The sequence below is a fragment of the Argentina anserina genome, chromosome 7 (assembly GCF_933775445.1).
Source record: "Argentina anserina chromosome 7, drPotAnse1.1, whole genome shotgun sequence".
Lineage (NCBI taxonomy): Eukaryota > Viridiplantae > Streptophyta > Magnoliopsida > Rosales > Rosaceae > Argentina > Argentina anserina.
In genome coordinates this window covers 17,867,069-17,880,254 of record NC_065878.1, presented here as the reverse complement: position 1 = coordinate 17,880,254, position 13,186 = coordinate 17,867,069, and the positions used below count along the sequence as shown (strand labels likewise).

Sequence of the window (13,186 nt, the reverse complement as noted above, 5' to 3'; positions counted from 1 at the left end):
TAGAAATTGACTACAATACGCTTCCTTAACTAAAAATCTATGGAAAAATACCCATTCATACAAATTTAGACTATTTATTGATCATTTGAATGACAAAATTCAAAATGTGACCATTAACTGTAGGAGCATCGATAACTATTTGACAAAATAATACAAAAACTGTGATCTTGTATATTTTTAAGATTACTCTATCCTCATATGTCTAAACACTTGATGAGAGAGACCACTTTGTCAGAATCTCGCCGGACTTCGAGCTTCGATCACCGGAGTCCGACCAAATTATTAACCACTAGTAATGTCTAATAATGAATTACTGACACCCAGTTACCCATATTATTGACTCTCTGCAACAGTCTCCAGCCATCGCTAAAGGTTTTGGCGTCGGCAAAATCTTACCGTGACAAGATATTGCGACGGAAAAGTGCCGTTGCAAATAGGAAAAGTGTTGTCGCAAATTTACATAAAACGCGACGGAAAATTTGCCGTCACTAAGTATATTTTATAGAAAAAATTTGAAAAAAAAAACAGCCAAATTTGGAAATCCAAAAATCAAATAATCTCACAAATTCTGGAAATCCAGAATATAATTTTCTCATTCATGAAATTGTAGGCCAAAATCAATACTATGTCATTGCCAAATACATCTTTAATTGTTCTAAGGAATAATGCAATCTAACTTCTCTTAAAATTCTATATAAACCTAGTGCCAAAGCTGATATATCATTGTCTAAGTGTAAATTTATAACTCGCTATAAGAGCCAACAACTTCACCAGTCTTTCACTTCCCCTGTCACATCACGGACAACTTTTTTTTTGGTAAATGGGTAATTCATAAAAGGAACAATGTCCAAACGTACAAGACCCGCACATACGCTAGGCCATAAAGTAAATAATACAAAGAGTACAGCTCGCCAACTCGATCAAGTTAGAAAGAGTGAGAGGAAGCTGACGACTCACTAAACTATGGATTACAAACCCTACAACCGAAAACATAAAGATACCAATGCTAACAACGAAGCGAAGCCCGCATACCCGACGCCTATCTATAACCAAGACACAGATCATATGGAAACCCACAGACAAAACAACATCATACAAACCACAATAAAAACTCAACACAAAAATGAGTTTAGCCTGACGAAAAGAAACCAAGAGCAGGAACCATAACAAAGAGCCAATACCGAGAAAAATGGGGGGTGATGAACCCATGCGAGAGCGTGCACCCATAATCCAATTGGTAAGTGCCAAAACGCACTTTAAGCGTGCAGACACACAAGCTTTCGTGAGAGTATGCAATGGTGGTTGTCGAGTTGTTTGGGCGTTGACTAACCAATAATCTAGAAACATTTGGGATAGATAGACACCAATTTAAGGACTCAAGTCCTTCCGAACTGGACCAAGCCAGTAGTATCCACCAAAGGATAACACACCACATATTGGGTGAAAACTGCACCACATACAGGGTAAAACAACTACACACAGTAGTAAACAGAGAGAATAAGATAGATACCTCATTCTGGCCAAGAACCCCGACCCAGACAAAAACCCAGGCCCAAGCTTTCAGCTCATGAGGCGGAAGCCCAAAGCCCATTGGAAAGAACCAGGCCCAGAGGATGACCCATGCTTCACACCCAGCAGCTGCCTTCCCCGTCGTTGGTTGCCGCACCGGAATTGACGCACCACCACCAAATTCAAAGTAGAGTTGGGAGCATACCTCCACAACGCACACTGAAACTCCTAACGAATAGCATACCCACCAGCCTTCGACGTACTCTGATTCATAATACAACGTCAGGATCGCCGCACCACCACCATAGTCCTCGTTGTACCGTCGGGATCGGTCACCCACCACCAGATCAGAAGTGTAGAACCACCCACACCACCAACAATCATCATCGGAGCCCCAAATACAACACAAATTCAGATCTGGTGACAACCCAGAAAAACATATCCGGGCACTACCACCGTCGAACCACCGACGTTGACTAGACAATTTGTTGCTAATTGCTCCGACAACCACTGCCTTCAATCTAGCAATCGATCTCATCGATTGTGAATTCGCAGCTTGGGAACCAGCCACAGCTAAATCAAGCAAAGAGGGACAACTGTTGAAGGATCTCAGCGATTCCTTCCACCAAGCCATAATAACAATACCCCGTCCGGCCACACCTCGTGAGCACCAGTTGGGCCATTGGCCGTAACCAACACCGATGCGCAACCGGACGAGATCAAAGGAAAGTATGGTTTTCTCTTTTTGGGTCGTGCGCGTGTGGCGCGTTCTATATTAAGGATAGCTGCTGGTTCAAAACCATCACGGACAACCTTAGTAACCTACAAACACATAATGCAAGAAATTGAGGAGTTTAAAGCAATAGGGCATAAAAATGATAATTTGCAGCATAAAAAAATACATGGCATAAAGTCATAAAACCATTAGGGATCATAACATGAATTATCTCTTGTCCATCAAAGCCGGTCACTTTCACCTCACATGTAAGGGCATATTGACGTACAGCTCCTGTAACAAGTAATTCATTTAGTTATAGCCTAAAAATATAATGAATGGAAAACAAACTACTTAATAAATTCAATAAATTCAATAAATTCAAGCATGTTCTACTGTGCACATGTATCTAAAGATATGAAAATCAAGTAGTTTCTTTCAATTCCACAAACACAGAAATTGAGAAAGGGGGATTCTAATATTACCTAGGAGAAGGACGTTCTATATATCAAGACTAAAAAACCATTAAAGAAAAATGTACATGTCCTTGGAGATCAACACATGAATCAACTTCCAGCGAAAAGCCACCAAAAAGTCACTCAAGTCTTCATAATATAATTTCATTCATGTCATTCCCAAATAAACCAAATCCAAAATAAATGACATGAATCAATTTCTCATTCAGTCATCTTCTCACATACTTCAAGTCTTACAACTTGTATTCATGTTTCAGTTCTATACTTTCCTAATTATTGTTCCAAACTACAATGATTAAGATCATTCACTAAACCAAGACCAAAATAAGCACAATATATCCAAGTCTCTTAACACACAGTTGTAAGCATGAAAATAAATTCAATTAATTTTTTTTCTTCTCAACCAATACAACATGCTTCTTATTCCAACAATTCAGTAACAAGTTCAGTTCAAATGCAAAAATGCCAGAACTGAAAGGGTCCTTACCAAGTCTTCTTTTTTTAAACTCATTGCCAATCTTTTCCTGCTGCCATTTTCTTCCATGACCAAAACAGCACCTAAACAACAACATTTTATCAACGCTCAACCTTTAATTGATTATGTATTCCTAAAGCAGAACCAGTAATCCTTACCTTAATTCCAAATGATCTCAAGTCAGTAGCATTCTCTTCTCCAAAACGTCCATAGGACTTCACGGCTATCTCCCTTGTCACGATTCTCCAGAAGGGTTTTGCTTTCTTCCCCAGTACATCATTCCTTTGCAAATGCAAGGTCTACTTTAGCAGTGGAGAAAAAATTCTTCTTTAGCAGTTGATGTGCTAACTACATATATTAATGAAATGGGTAAATAAATTACATTGCCTTGATAGAGAAATAAAGGTTACATCATTGTTTATATGATAAAATAAACAACAGAAGTGCATGAATACCAATAGACCACAAAAATAACATTGTACTATATTAATGCTATTGAAAGGAAATCGATACTAGTTCCTTCGGGACATCTGATAAAATTGGAACAATACAGTAAGAAAATAGATACCAGCTGCTTTAATTATTCATACATCTTTATATTTTTTTTATCTTTTTATTTCTTTCAAAGCACAAGTATCAGTACGTGGTACTCTTACTTTCCTCCCCCTACCAATATTCAAGTCCATGAGCTATAAACTATAATCTATATTACAACATAAACGATGTAGATACTGAACTAGCACTACAAGTAAAAGGCAGTCAAATACCGACAAAGCATATTAGGTAAAGTTTATTATTGCTGAAATTCAAGGTAGGGTTTTCAGAGAGAGAATCTAGAGGTTGAAGATGAAGTCTCAATTGTATTAGCTCAAAGCTTATGGATCGTATGACTATTACAGAGTCATAAACAAGAAAAAACGTTATGCATATGAAGTTTATATACCTTTAGGTAAGCTTAGAGTCTCCTCTATGCAAAGGAGGCAACTTTGACCTTTGACTACACTAGTTGATATATTCAAGCCACATTCTCCGGATTTTCGGATTTGAAAGCCCATGTTGTTGCACTGATAATGTTTATTGCTGCATATATTAGATGAACCATTACCTTGCTAAACAAATTGATGTGCTCATATTATCCTATATTTTTATGCATCATATATTTAGTTTATTTGTTTAGTTCTCTAATTTATGATTGATTTATGTTATTTTAGTGTGTTTATAGGTTTGTCTCAAAAAAAAGAAGCTAAAATGATCTATCAAATATTAAATGACAATTATATTCTTCATTGTCAGAATCTGCTTGTGCAGAATATCAAACTTTTCCGAGCTACTGAGAGAGTTGTAGATCGAATCAGACCATAAGCTTTGTACCATGGGAAAATACAAAAGTCTATTTTATGTAGGATTTTACGGATCTGGATTTCGATACTCTGAGAGAATTGTTTAAGTGACGAGAGGTCAGAGCTAAAACTTGTCCGGGTTTGCTAACATTTATGGAGAACTTAAGTTGTGTTGTCAAGTTCATTCAATTCCAATATATCAAGGTCAATAATTCAGATAGAGATGCAAAAAGTACATGAATTCATACTTTTGCAAAATATGTTTCAAGGTTTTCCCATTCCATATCAAGTTAGGAGTCTGAAACCAAGTTTTACAAGGAAATTGAAGTCAAAGATGAGCAATAATCTTGTCTATATAAGGGAGCACAAATTTCATATGAGGAGATAATCTTGTCTATATAAGGGAGCACGAATTTCATATGAGGAGAGGTCTCCCGAGCACAATGTAGACACTAAAAGAGCAGAGACCATTCATCCATCTTCCCCATTCCATTCTTTTATGTTTTTCTTAGTTATAGTTTGTTAAACCTTTTTCTAGGATTAGAATGATGCCCTATCATGATTGTTTAAGTAGTTTGATGTTTTTTTTTGATGAATTTATAGTTTCTTTATGATGAATGCTTGATCACTGTTTGAATTGATATTTTATGTTTAAGTCATTTGATTGATCACCTTAGAGCTTTGCATATAGTAATTCGAAGATAAATTTGAAGCATAGATACAATATAATTTATGAAGCTTATTGTGATTAAAAGTGGTGAATTACATTGTTACTCGAGAGAGAATGATGGTTTGCTTGATTTCCTTATTTTTTAGAACGTAATGAGTCTTGCATGTTAAATTGATACTTGATAATGATAGACTGCATAACTAGGATATACGACCTTTACCCGAGAGGGAGAGCATCATACACTTAAGGAAAACTATGGTCTAAAGTACCTAAGAAGGACATAGATACAAGAATTGTCATGTAGAGAGACGAAAAAATTGATTAGTTACATTGACACATAAGTATGATAGTTTGTGGTTGATTCTGATACCCTACGTTTTATCCTGTTTATTTGTTATCTTATCTCACTTGTTATTTGAAAATCTAAAAATCATATTCTGATTGCTTTTATGTTCTTAGTTTAGATTAATTAAGTTAGGAGTTAAATCGATTTTCAATCCTAAGTTGGAACGACCTTTTACTAACGACGATTCGTGCGCTTGCGAGTTTTAATTAAAAATTTACAACAAAAATGAACTTAGAAACTAACGAAATACTAAAATTAAATACATGATCTCTTTTGTAATCCTCCGTATACTTTGAACCTAATAATCACATATCCCAAATTGAATAACTAAGCATCAAAAGTTGATTGTACCAAATCTACACCACAGAAAACCAAATTGAAAGCAATAAAATTAGGGTTTTGTGTTGGCTTACATATTAGGGACCTTGTTGGGTGCTCCACCAGTGACCTTGGCGACGCGGCGGATGACTAGTTCCGGCTTCATCCTAGAGCTGGGCTACAAAATTCAACATAAGTCATAGATTTACAGATTCTCAATATACAGTGAAAAAAGGGAGAGAGAGAGAGAGAGAGAGAGAGGCCGATGGTGATGAGACACCTAAAGGAGAGAAAAAAAAGGAATTTATCAAAAGAGATTGCACCCACCAATGACAAAAATAAGTTAAATAAATTGAGGAGAAAAAGTCTAAGCTATAATATTCAAGGAGCCAAAACTCTTATATAAATAGCACATCATTCACAAAGAAAAATCATCACTTCTCCTTAGCATTCAAGAGCCAAAACACCACCATAAACTTCCCTCACAATTCAGCAAAACCGTCCACCCCAAAACCATCATCATCTCCACCGAGTTTCACCTATTGCAGCTGTACCTCTAAAGTTCGTACAACGTGTGATTCTCGCAACTCATCTTCATGGCTTCGTTTATTTGTGTTAACATACAATTTTTTGTCTATGAAGATTGTAAATTGGTGTTTATGTGGAAGTATTGGTTTTGTATTTGTTTTAGAATTTTCAGATTGTATTCGATATGTTTTTGAGACTATGTCGAATCTATGTTCTTATAATTATTGAAGTTTGTATTTCTATTGTTGTGTTACACTATTCTTTTACTTGCTCTTAGATAATTTTCAGATATGTGCATACGAATTTAGTGCTTGAATGCAGTCCCTAAGATTGTATTTGAGTGTTATCTTCATCATCCATATTGACACAAATCGAATCATGCCCTAAGTAGAAAATCCTTCATTATTTGTTAACACTAAAATTTTAGAGTTATCTTCAATTCCCTGAACTGAACGATCACTACTTATTATATACTAACAATGACATTTTACAGGGTTAATTGTATGACGTTCGCGCGTCCCATCATACCACCAGCAGGAGATGGACTTGAACGAGATGAGAAAGCGGAAAGGCAAGCGAGCTCCGGCAGCTATGTTTCCAGTGAACCCCGCCGTTAAACCGAAAATGAAGAGCGAAAAGAAAGGGCAATTGGGTGTGGTGAGACCGTTAAGGTGTCGGTCGCACTTGTTAAGCGCGTTGGCCAAGGCGGCTCTTGGTTGCATACCTCATGTTTGAGACTTGGCATCACATAGTGGACTGAAGACGTCGTTCTAGACTTATTTGTACATTTGTACATAGATTAGTGGAAAACTTGTTTTGTTTATCACTTTGTTGGGCCATATAGGTTGATACTTGGTCATGTACATGTATATAACTAATGTTAGTATACAATTCTTTTATAATTCGTTCAAAACTGTTAAAAAAAAACTATTCTTATTTGAATTTGGTCGACCTTGCCGGTCAGTGGTCACCAAGATTATCAAGATGTTTCTAAACTAATTTACAAGAGAGATTATTAGTGTTAATTGTGTAATACTTTTTATGACATAACCCAATAACTTAATTAATCGAGTTCTAGCTATTTAGGCTAGCTTGAAGTAATGAGTGTTCGATGTTGTTGTTTGATTTGTTGATTATTGCGAAAGTGAAAAGAGAATATAGTCGTTTAAAGAGTACAAACCCCATGTACCATCATATATATCAATTTTGCTTTTATTCTTTATTTGGAACTGAATTACTTCATTGGGGGCAAGGCCCAAAAGTAAACACAGAGATAGACTTACTACAATAATTAGCTAATGCAAAAAATCCGGGAATATGAAGGATCCTCCCAGCTAAACCCAGAGGAATAGACACAGAATAATCCAACAAAGCTAAAAACAAACAAAGTACTCAGCCAATGCCTTGTTGCTACTCCACTGGAGCCACATGAGAAGAGTCACGAGCCAGAACCGAAACAAGAGAAGGATGAGGTAAATTGGTCCAATAAAGAGGACCCTCACTCCTATAAGTGAGCTTGGCCACAAAATGAGCTGCCATATTAGCTCTTCTTGGAACCCAGTTCCATAAACAAGAATTAAAATGAACCATGATGCTTCTGATTTGATTATGAATGTGGAAGGCTCTCAATTCCTACATCTCTTCTCAGTAATATCCTCAATAGAAGCCTTTGAGTCAGATTCAATGATGATATTCCTAAGGCCATTGTCTCTAGCCACAATCAAACCCTTCAAAATAGCTAATGTTTCAGCTTCATCCACGTCCACAGCTTAACACGGAATAGAAGCACCAGCTATGCACCCCCCATTAGTGTCTCTAATTATCACACCAATACCAGCTCGATTCGGGGCTAGCCAAGCTGCATCACAGTTAACCTTGAGAACATTATCAAGAGGAGGGATCCACAATTGATTATCAGTACCTCTGGCAGTTGATGTGGCCCGAGGGATCAATCTTAACGCTGCAGTATGCTTCAAGAACAAAGTGTTTGCTTGATTTATGGTATCAGAGGGGCACAAATCCATACCCTTGTAGACAAAATTGCACCGAGCTTTCCAAATAGACCACATGAGGCAAGCACATTTGGACAAAATTTCCTCCTTCATATTCGAGTCTCCCAGGGACTTAGCCACAAACATTAACCATTTATGAAGAGTAGTGATAGATTGACGATTGATAATTAACCCCATCTGGGAACCAAACCACACTGGGAGGACCCAAGGGCAAAGAAGAAGAGTGTGAGTGAAGGATTCCTCCTGCTGATGGCAGATGGGGCAAGTGGGACAAGGGATGAGCTTCCTTTTGTGCATATTAGAGTAGGTAGGCCCAGCATTACTCAGAGTCCTCCACAAAAATAAACGGATCTTAGGGATAGTTTTCATATTCCATATCAGCTTCCACACAGAATTGTGGATGGTATGAGAAGAGCTCGGCCCCGATGTCACTAACTTAACACTTTTTTGGTGGAGATGATGACCACCCTTGGCAGTGTACTCCCCCTTGCTTTTATTCAATCGCAAATTAAAGATGTATTTTTGGTCACTCAGCATCAGATAGGCTTTTAAACCAATTGCTTTTGATGCATGTTCGGTGTGTTCACTGGTCATGCATGCCTTGTAACTTCTGATCGACTTTGCTCAGTATTAACTATATTATATAGTGAAGCACTGAAGCTTAATATGTTAACAGTTCTCATATATATATATATATATATAGAGACAGACACACACAATATTTCGGAAACCCATGTTACCATGGTTACTCATGTTGCCGATTGATCGAGTTACTTTTAGGTTCCAAATTTCCAATTAATGACATCAGCAACTAAATTACGTACTATCCAACGCTATAGATCTATGTAATTACTAGTAAAACAAAATTATTGACTGCTGACTGTTTACCCTTCTAGTAGCTCGATCGATCATGTATATCGATATCCCATCTAATTTCTACTCCAGTTTTCCTCCGCCCTTCTTTTCAACTCGATCGTTTTGCATTTTGTCGTGTCCTCCATCCAGAAGCCTTACTGCCTTGGCACCAAAAGAACCTCTTCTTCCTATACGAACCACCCCCCTAATCTAGAAAGTCAAATACTTAACTTGCCTAAGGAACCAACCTCTCGATCATTTCAATTTTTTCGGCAAACACGCGTAATCAATAATGTGCATATATAATATATACACCACTCCTCCACACACTCACCTTCACCATCTCACTTCATCTCTCACGTATCAAACTCTCTCGGTCAGCTAATTCTCTGAATACCTAAAACAATGGCAGAATACAACAAAGACCTCTACGACGCCGATGATACCCTCTCCTTCTGCGACTTCTCCATCTACAACGACGACTACGACAACAACTACTCCTCTCCTCGGAAATATTCAGAGTCTCCAGACCAGGACATGTTCGAGTTCCTCATCGATCCAGACTTTGAGCTCGACTCACCAACAATGGACACCATCGTCTTCTGCGGCAAATCCATGAACAACACTGCAACAAAGCAGCAACCTAAGCTGTTCACCAGAGACCCTCATAACGGCCTCTTCTTGGTCAAAACCAACTCCTTCAAGCGATCCAAGAGTCTTCGGTCTATTAATGTCGCCGCCAAACCCTCATTCAAGTCTTCACCGGCGGGCGCTAGCTGCAGGTTCCAGAGCCTCAAGTCTAGGAAGCACAAGTTGGTGATGATCGGATCGCTTTCCAAGCCTCAGCCTAAGATGGTGCTCAGCGATATAAAGAAGAGACAAGGAAGATTGGCTCCGGCGCCGCTGCTATTCCCGGTCAGTGAAGGCGGAGAAGCGGCTGTGGAAGGTGGGAGCAGGCCCCACAAGTCGAGCTTGCTTCGCCCACTAAGGTGTAGGGCACACATCGTGAGCGCGTTGGTGAAGGCCTCCTTTGGTTGCATTCTCTCTCCACGACTGGTCAACGGCCGGTCATCTTTGACTAATTAGAGCCTCCGGCATGATTCTACATTCATTTTATTTTGGTTGCAGACTATACAGGTTGCTACAGTTATACACATTGGATTTTGGGAGGAAAATAGTTTTAATTTTCTATTTTGCTTGGTCATATCATTCATATGAGAGTGGACAAAGTTTTATTTATTTTCTGTTTGTAAAATAAAAATAACAATTTTCCCTCCTCGTATTCTTCTCTCAGTTCTACTGTGTTTGCAATTTAGGACCTAACACTCGGCCAATAGTCCATGATACTAGTTCCAAAAAAAAAAATCAATGATCCTAATATATCATTTTCATCATTAGAAGATAATTATGAGGTTAAAACATTATATATATATTATATGTAAGCGGGATTCCGGCGAACCGATGAAGTTCTTTGTCACTTGTAATCCACAAACACACGATGTTACGGGGTGAAGAGCGAGCTGGCTGGCCGACCTTCAACGCTTGATGACGAAGTTAGCTACAAAGATGAACATATAGAGTTATGTAGGAGAAAATGTGAGGGTGGAGGCTTAGGAGGCTTACCTTTTTATGGAGATGAGATGCCTATTTATAGAGGCAAATAATGTGTGACCATAAAAATTACCGAACAATTCTTGTAGGGCTAATGATGCATGTAATGGGCTTTTAGGTCAATCAGACCCTACAGTGGTGAGCAATCACAATGTTTACTCCTTTAAAGGGCGTGGTGTTAACAACTCTCTAAATTTCCGGTCAAGAGACTCTCTTGGGTGTGGATTTTATCAAATAAAACATCGGGAGTGTGAGCCTAGACGAGTTCCAGAGCACTAGCAGCGACACTACCAGTCCCCAGTCCCCCAAGTCTCCATGCAAGAGAGGGGATGGACCAGGCGGTGCTACGTTGTGGTTAACAGCTGGAAGCTCTAACCAATTGAGTTATTCCAACATGCAGATTCAAATGTGTGCAATGATGCGAGGTCCCGGAGAAACCGTATGCATGATGCGAGTATGTGTGTAATGTTAACAAGCTCTAATTGACGGATCAAAGAGTACCAAATGAATAGCATGATGGTGAATGTGATGTATGCTATGTCCATGTGACATATGATGGCAATGCATGATGAGCATGCAAGTGAGGCGTGATGGGTATGCACGTGGTGCATGATGAGTATGCACTTGATGCACATGGTGCATGATGAGTATGTGCGGCGGTATGATGTATAAGTCCCCCAGTCTCCGTAGGGCGCTAGAGAGGGATTTATGGATTAGTGGATATGCTAGTTAACTCGCGAGCTTAACACCGAGATCCTAGGTCACTTCAAATCCATGGATGCTCCGGCTGCTAATTAACTCATGAGCGTAGCACCGAAATCCTAGTTACTCTCCAGATCTACGGATGCTCTGGGTGCTAGTTAACCCACGAGCCTAACATCGAGATCATATGTCACTCTACAGACCCATGGATGCACCAACTGCAAGTCCGCCTCTGGGCCTAGGACTTACACCCCCAGCCCGATTATTCTTCTTCGCCCCGGGCGAGTAGGTATAGTCCCCAGCTCAGCTCCGCTTCTCTCCTACGGGGGATTAAGTACACTCCCAAGCCTGATCTGAGTGCACACTTAGATAGTCCCCAGCCCGGCTTCTACATCTTCGAAAAACCAGGGGACTTGTGCATCCGCCTCACCATGACCCGAATACTGGGGAACTTATGCATCTTATCCGCCACGCCAATCGAGGCGAGTCCCTAGCACTCTCCGGCACAGCCTAACTTGTCTCCAAAGGAACTATGTTTGGTTTGATCCCATACATAGGTATGTAGGCACTCTAGCACTCACCTAGAGGTAACCATCTAGCATAGACATCACCATATGATCCCCCGGATCACACATGTCACCGATTTCGCCGTTTGATCCCCGAATCATGACCACATGTCGCATACATCGCCATATGATCCCCCCGGATCATGTCGACACGTCATATACCCCACCAGGTATTCTCCTGGATTATAACGTTCACCTTTACGCCTCGATTTCGACTCTCCCAGAACCATACTCATCTCATCATCCGCTCTCTCCGAGACTTGACATCTTTACTCCCGGTCCATCCCTCTCTAGAACCATTTGGGGACCGGAGGACTTATACATCATACCGCTGCACATACTCATCATGCACCACTTGCATACTCATCTTGAACCACGTGCATACTCATCATGCATCAAATGCATACTCATCGTGCACCACGTGCATACCCATCACGCCTCACTTGCATGCTCATCATGCCTCACCATCACATGTCTTATGTACATGACATACATCACATTCACCATCATGTTATTCCTTTGGTACTCCATGATCCGTCGGGTAGAGCTTATTAACATTACACACATACTTGCATCATACGTACAGTATCTCCACGACCTCGTAGCATTGCACACATTTTCTTTCTGCATGCTGGAATAACTTAGTTGGTTAGAGTTTCCGGCTATTAACCACAACGTAGCGCCGCCCGGTCCATCCCCTCTCTTGCATGAGAACTTGGGGGATTAGGGACTCGTAGTGCCACCATTAGTATTCCAGCACTCGTTTAAGCTCACACTCCCGATGTTTTATTTGATAAAATCTGCACCCATGAGAGTCTTTTGACCGGGAATTTGAGGACTTGTTAACACCACGCCCTTTAGAGGACTAAACATCGTGATTGCTCACAACTTTAGGGTCTGATTGGCTCAAAAGCCCATTACATACATCGTTAGCCTCATAAGGGCAGTTCGGTAATTTCTATGGTCACATACTATTTGCCTCTAGAAATAGGCATCTCCTCTCTACAAAAAGGTAAGCCTCTACCCTCACATTTTCTCCTACCTAAGTCTATATGATCATCTT

At 39.6% G+C, this 13,186-nt stretch overlaps 2 protein-coding genes across 2 annotated transcripts in view; one reads left to right on the top strand and one right to left on the bottom strand.

Moving 5' to 3' along the window:
- The window catches only part of LOC126802605 (mitochondrial import inner membrane translocase subunit TIM14-1), a 258,334-nt gene that overhangs the window by 39,320 nt on the left and 205,828 nt on the right, over window positions 1-13,186 (bottom strand). The window lies entirely within an intron of this gene.
- Window positions 1-13,186, top strand: part of LOC126802603 (nuclear transcription factor Y subunit B-1-like) — a 148,274-nt gene that overhangs the window by 125,034 nt on the left and 10,054 nt on the right. The window lies entirely within an intron of this gene.